The sequence below is a fragment of the Amblyomma americanum genome, chromosome 6 (assembly GCF_052857255.1).
Source record: "Amblyomma americanum isolate KBUSLIRL-KWMA chromosome 6, ASM5285725v1, whole genome shotgun sequence".
In the NCBI taxonomy this organism is placed as follows: Eukaryota; Metazoa; Arthropoda; class Arachnida; order Ixodida; family Ixodidae; genus Amblyomma; species Amblyomma americanum.
Window position 1 is genome coordinate 144,174,008 of NC_135502.1, and position 6,000 is coordinate 144,180,007.

Sequence of the window (6,000 nt, forward strand, 5' to 3'; positions counted from 1 at the left end):
CTTTCCATCCGGGACGCCCTTTATCTCGAGGTTGTTCAGGCGCTTGTATTGCGCGAGCTCTTCACATGTGTGATAATCGGGCGTTTTCCGCTGTCAGTTCAGCGTTCTGCATGAACAATACCGGCATTTTAAACCTCAAGTTCTTGATCTCATCAGTAGTATCTTTGACATCATTGCAAATATCAGTGTAGTAAGATACACCTTTGATAAGCTCCCGCATTACTTCCCTGAAGTCACGCCTCAAATTTCCGTGGGCCTCTGTCATCTCACGCAAATGTTTTATATTTGTGGTGTCCTGTTCCGAAGGCAGGCCGCCCCCCTTAGCAGTGCTCTTTCTAGTATCTTTTCCCGCCATTAGACATAAAAGCACATGCACAATACAGCACAGGTAACAGCAGTGGATTGTTCGGCAGCAGTGCACTACAAGCATTAACAAAATCTGTGGTACAAAGTTCCTCAACTGCGAAGGCAAAAGAATGAATGGCGCTCACATACGTGCTGTGAGTGCACAGCCGCCGAGCTATGCAAAGCAGTCTGTGTGGCCTCTTTTATAGCGTGCGTTGTCTTCGGGGCGCTGCTGTCGAGGTAGTCACGGAACCAGGGTTCCTACGCATGCGCACCATTCGATGAACGCGCGGCAGTCCTCGTCGAAGATGGGCCTTGATAATCTGATGCGATTGGGAGTACTGCGATGGCAAAGAATGGATGGCGATCAGATGCGCGCTGTGAGTGCACCGCCGGCGAACTGTGCCAGTATCGGGCTTTTGTCTTTGTGCTGGTTGTAAATGGCCCTTTCTGTCCAGCTCAATAAAATTTCGCTGCCAAACTGGTGTAAGGATGAGTCAACGACTGCCACCGCTGGCTGTATAACAAGCTCGCAAAGCCAATATTGATTGCAGAATGGAGAACAATGGTGATCGTTGGAAATGTAACGTAGTTGCATGGCCGCTATGGGCGAAGCGGCGCTGCCAATATTAAAGCAACAGAGGACAGACAGAGCCATTTTTAAGACCGTCTCGGAGAGTGGCATTGCCTATATTTGTAAAACGGAGGCGGCGCTGGTCGTTTGCCAGTACGCTTCCAGCATTGGGCCGATGCGCTATGCTGCCTGGGTTGCTTTCGTTTAAGCGTGTGGCGCGCTAAATAACACTTGGGAGCCTTGTCCGCGCTCGCGAAATAGACGCGGCACTGCGCCACCCACCTTACTTTTAGCCGACACGTGTGTTTTCCCATGGCAATCGGCGCCGTCTGCACGTAAAGGCATTTCCTGCTCCCTGTCACGGATCTCTCCGGAGAACACTCGGACCGAAAGAATGGACTAGGCGACGGGTGTACCCACACAAACGCACATTTAATACACCCTACGTGGCACACACACTAGAACGCAAAACTAACAAAACTAACACAAAACACAAAGACTATAAATACACACGACCCGGGCACACTGCTACTAGCGTCTACTACTAGTGTTCTACTATTAGCGGTCGGCGTTCGTTCTCACGGTTGGTTCGGTGTGGCTGCGGCGTTGTATGGATCCAGTATCCGGCGTCGAAGCGGCGTTCGACGTGTTTGGGCTGGCGTAGCTGGCGGCGTTCGATGTGCATGGGCTGGCGTCGCTGGCGGCGTCGCTGGCGGTGTCGTACAAGCTCCCGGTCCAAGCGCCCGTGGAGGTGATGCCGGTGTTGTTGGCATTGGGGGCACCACCCTGATGAGTGGCAACAGCGCTGGAGACACCCCTGGCCGCAGTAGGTGGTAGCGTTCTCTGTTGACTCCCCGGAACGCGCTCAGGCACGGCAGGATGTCCACGATGCGTTGCCGTCGAACGCGAGCTCACCGGAGCAGTAGCCGGCGTCGCTCTCTTCCAGCCAGTGTCCCTGACCCGCCGGAGCCTCCGCTTCTCTGCTGTTCCGCCCAGTGCCTCGCTCTCACTCGCCCTTTTATAGCCTCGGTGTTAGTTCACGTAAGCCTTGTCGTCGTCTTCTCTTCTCCACCAATCATCTCTCTCCACCTCACCGAATGCTTTTCCACCAATCATCTCTCTCCACCTCACCGACTGCTTCTTCTTCCTCTTCTTTATTCTTCGGTTAATTCATGTCGTCTTCTTCACAACTCTTTCCTTTAAAAATTTAACTTAGGGTCTTTATTATATGTGATACTCCCACGGTACGGACTGTGGTGACTTAACTGCAACTCGATGAACACTTACTTCCTCGACGTATGTGCGGGGCGCCTGCGCAGCCAGCGCCACGCCGCGACGGACGCCGAAAAGGGACACGGATCTCCATGCTCCAGGTGCTGTCTCGCTCCCCCTCTCGAGCCTAGATAGAGAATTTCAAGCCATGAAGGAAAGGGTTTACGGGGCAGGGGGGATGGGGTGCGCTCTAAGAACAACTTAAACCTTGACGAAAAGTTCCGGGAGCCTGAAAGAGGTTCAAGCCATGAAGAAAAAAGCCACCGAGAGCACCGAGGTCCTCTGATTGTTGCAAACCGAAATCCGCTTCTGATGCGGGTTCGAGCGCCAGTGCGCAGGCGCCGGTATCTGACATGCAAGGATATCGGCGCCCCGCTCTCGCCTGCTAACGGATCGCGCGTCGCGCATGAGCAGACAGGCTCCAGCGTGCGCGTAGGTGCTCCGCCCGTACTCCTTGGATGTGTCCATCGAGTTATAGCTTTAGTCGAATGCGTGCTCGATTTCCAACGAAATAGTTGTTAATAGAAATCTTGCTGCCCTCGTGTTTATTTCAGTTTTGTTTCTTTTACTTTCATCGCTCCTCGGTGTTCTCGTTCAACACAGTATTTTTCTCGACACCGAGCCTCTAATAACCCTGCATGAAAAGAAAAGACGCAGAATCCAGTAGCGGGCCGATAAATACAGTGACTGACATATGGCGTATTTGGGCGAGTGCGGTCTTCTACAAAAGCACACTTCACCGCTGCCTTGTGATGCTTCAGCTATCAGAGAGCACAAGGCAACGAATCTACCTGTAGGCGCTCCGTATTTGCACGGCTTTGTGTTAGCACTCAGTATTGGACATCAGAATTCTCTTAAGAACCGCTGGCGAAGGGCCTCCGTCTAACTACTTGAGGGCACCTGTCGCATCCAAAATAATGTTTTGGTTATCTGCCTTCGCTTACGAAAAAACATATCAACGGTATTAGTAATGCAATTTGGGGAGATCAGTTTTGTTTTGGACTTAAAGTCTTCAAACTCATAATACGCAATAAAATGGCGCTTTTGCTTTTTGTTTTGAAGAAACGTGGCCAGCAATAGCCTGAATTGATCTCTGAAATTGGTGTCCATTAGGAAAAAAGGAATGTCATTGCCAAGACTTTGAGAGCGTTTTAATACCTAGATATTACGGACAGGAAGGAATGACTTATTAGAAATCTAGAGGTGACTCAAAGCATATTGGGGGGGGGGGGGGGGAGGGGGAGCATATCGGAGCTATTCACACAATTTCACTGTTCACAAAGTCCAGATTGCATAGCTGTCTTCTGTTTCTTTGTGTCTACTAAACCAATTCTTTTCCCAAATATTGCCATTTAGGCACCTTTGCCAAAGACTTATTTAGTTCTGTAGATGGACACTACTTGCCCTCAGTGACCAGAGTAGCTATTAGGCCAAAGCTGGAGTGGGCCTGCACCAGTCTCGAGCCTCACGTATGGAAGCCGTGGGCTGAAGCGAAGCTTGGGCCGGTCTCTGGATCTAGAATGCGGTCAATGCAGTGATCTAATCCAAACGTGCCATCGTTAAAATCTCTCGGTGCACCTCAACGTTACAAGTGCACCATGGTTATGTGCTGAAACTAGACCAGTGGTCAGGTTTGAAGTGTTGAGCCTAAGACGACTTGCTGGCATTTGATATTGCCTCAGACGTGGCTTTCATGCTGTATTAATATAAGAACATGTTTAGATATCAAGCAGCCCACATAACTTCAGGCTTCAAGTAAACCCAGTCTCTCGTCGTGATAAGAAGGGCCATAGCGGTTTTATGCTTCCAAAAAGAATATTTACTCTTCATCACATTTAAATATTATAAGGGAAGACTTCAAAGAAGATATTTATTCCGACCCGCTACCAGAGACGAGCCCCGCCCGAACAAGACAAGCGATGAAGATGGGTGTTTACAGGTGAAAGAGAATGAAGTCGCAACCAGATAGGCGACAACGACAAAACCTGGATGAGTTTTTTGCCGTTTGGGTCGCCACCAAACCCTGGCCAATCCCCTATCGTGGGTATGTGCTATCGCTTTTGAGGCAACAACAATAACGACGACGAAGGCGCACGCAGTGTTCACACTAACTACCCGCGCGAGCAGAAGCGGCCAGCGTGCCCGCAATTAGTCGTATGCAGGGCGCCGAGTGAAAAGCTTGAGGGAGCGGGGGGGAACGTGGCTAATTTCTGTCGAGCAGTAGCGGCAGTCCGGAGGAGGATCAACACGACTGACTTGGTAGTTGACTGAAAATGTTGAGAACCAAGTAGAGACCAGTGAAACGAGGCTAAAACTTGTCACAAAGACCAGGCGTCCGAAGAGGGGTACAAAGCAAGACCCTGTCTCCAAGACTGAACGAGACACCGAGGTGCGTCGCGTAGTAGTGGCTCTTGCGATCTTCCTGGCAGGCTTCAGTGTTCAGGCGAGCAAGGTGGCGGCATCTGTCCGCTCGAGAGAGGAAATTGTCGGGGACTGAGGGGAAGGAGCTCGCAAGCATCGAAACGAAAGAGGCGTCGAGAAGGGTAGTGGAAGAACGGCTGTAAACGAGGAAAAACGGGGATTAAGCAGTGGTGCATTGCACGGCGGATTTGTAGACAAACATGACGAAAGGAAGGACTGCGTTCCAATTTCGGAGGTCAGGTTCGATGTAGACAGCAATCATTTCTGACATGGTGCGACGAAACCGTCCAGTCTAGACTTTGGCCTAGGGGTGGTAGCTGGACATCATCTTGTGAAGGGTTAAAGAAGCTTGGAGAACTTCGGCAAAAACGGTCGAAAGGAACGTCCAGCCGCGGTCACTGAGAAGCATTTATGGGGCGCCATGGCGCCGTACGATGGATGGCGAAAGAAGGTGTAAACTTCGGGCGCCGAGCCATCAGGCAAGGCAGCGGTCTCGGCGTCGCGTGTCAGATGACCAATGGGAGTGACTGTTCAAAGATTACCTCGTGAGGAGAGAGCAAGCGGGCCATACAAGTCAATGCCGACGACGGTGAACGACGTGGCGGGGCATGGTAGAGGCTGCAGATGTCCAGCGGGACGAGAAGTCGGCTTCCTTCGGCGCTGGCAGAGTGGGAAAGATGCGACATATTTAGCGACGCGAGAGGAAAGGCCTGGCCAGAAGGAACAGCTCTTGACGCGATGATATGTTGTGTGAAAACCTAAGTGAACTGTCGTCGCGTCATCGTGAAGGTCCTCCAAGATACGAGGGCGAAGTGCACGTGGTATCACTGGAACCCAGAGGACGTCATCTGGGCAGTAAACGTATCGACAGAGAACACCATTCTCAAGTTTGAAGAGGTGAAGCTGCCTACGCAGCCGAGTGTTACCAGGATTGGACGCTCCGTTGAGACGGTCTTTTAGGGAGCGGCAATATGCATTGTTGCGTTGGTCTGATAAAAGGCCGTTTAAATCGTCAGATACAACACAGAGAAAGGCGGGGAGGTGCAGCAGAGCTGGTGATGAGGCGTCGCGGTGACAGGTGGAAGGTGGTGTAGAACAACGACACGAAGACACCAGAAGCGGGCAATGAGAAAAGGCATCGGCGTCTTGGTGCGTCCGACCCGACTTCTAGGTGACGTCGAAACTGTACTCTTGGAGACGAAGAACCCAGTGGCCAAGGAGTTCAGTCAATTTTTTTGAGGCCAGACAACCAGCATAACGCGCGATGGCCCGTGATGACCGTGGAGTGGCGTCCACAAAGTTAGGGGCGGAATTTATGAGTTGGCCAAATGACAGCAAGACTTTCTTGCTCAGTGATAGCGCAGTTACGTCCCGCAGGTGCCAAAGTG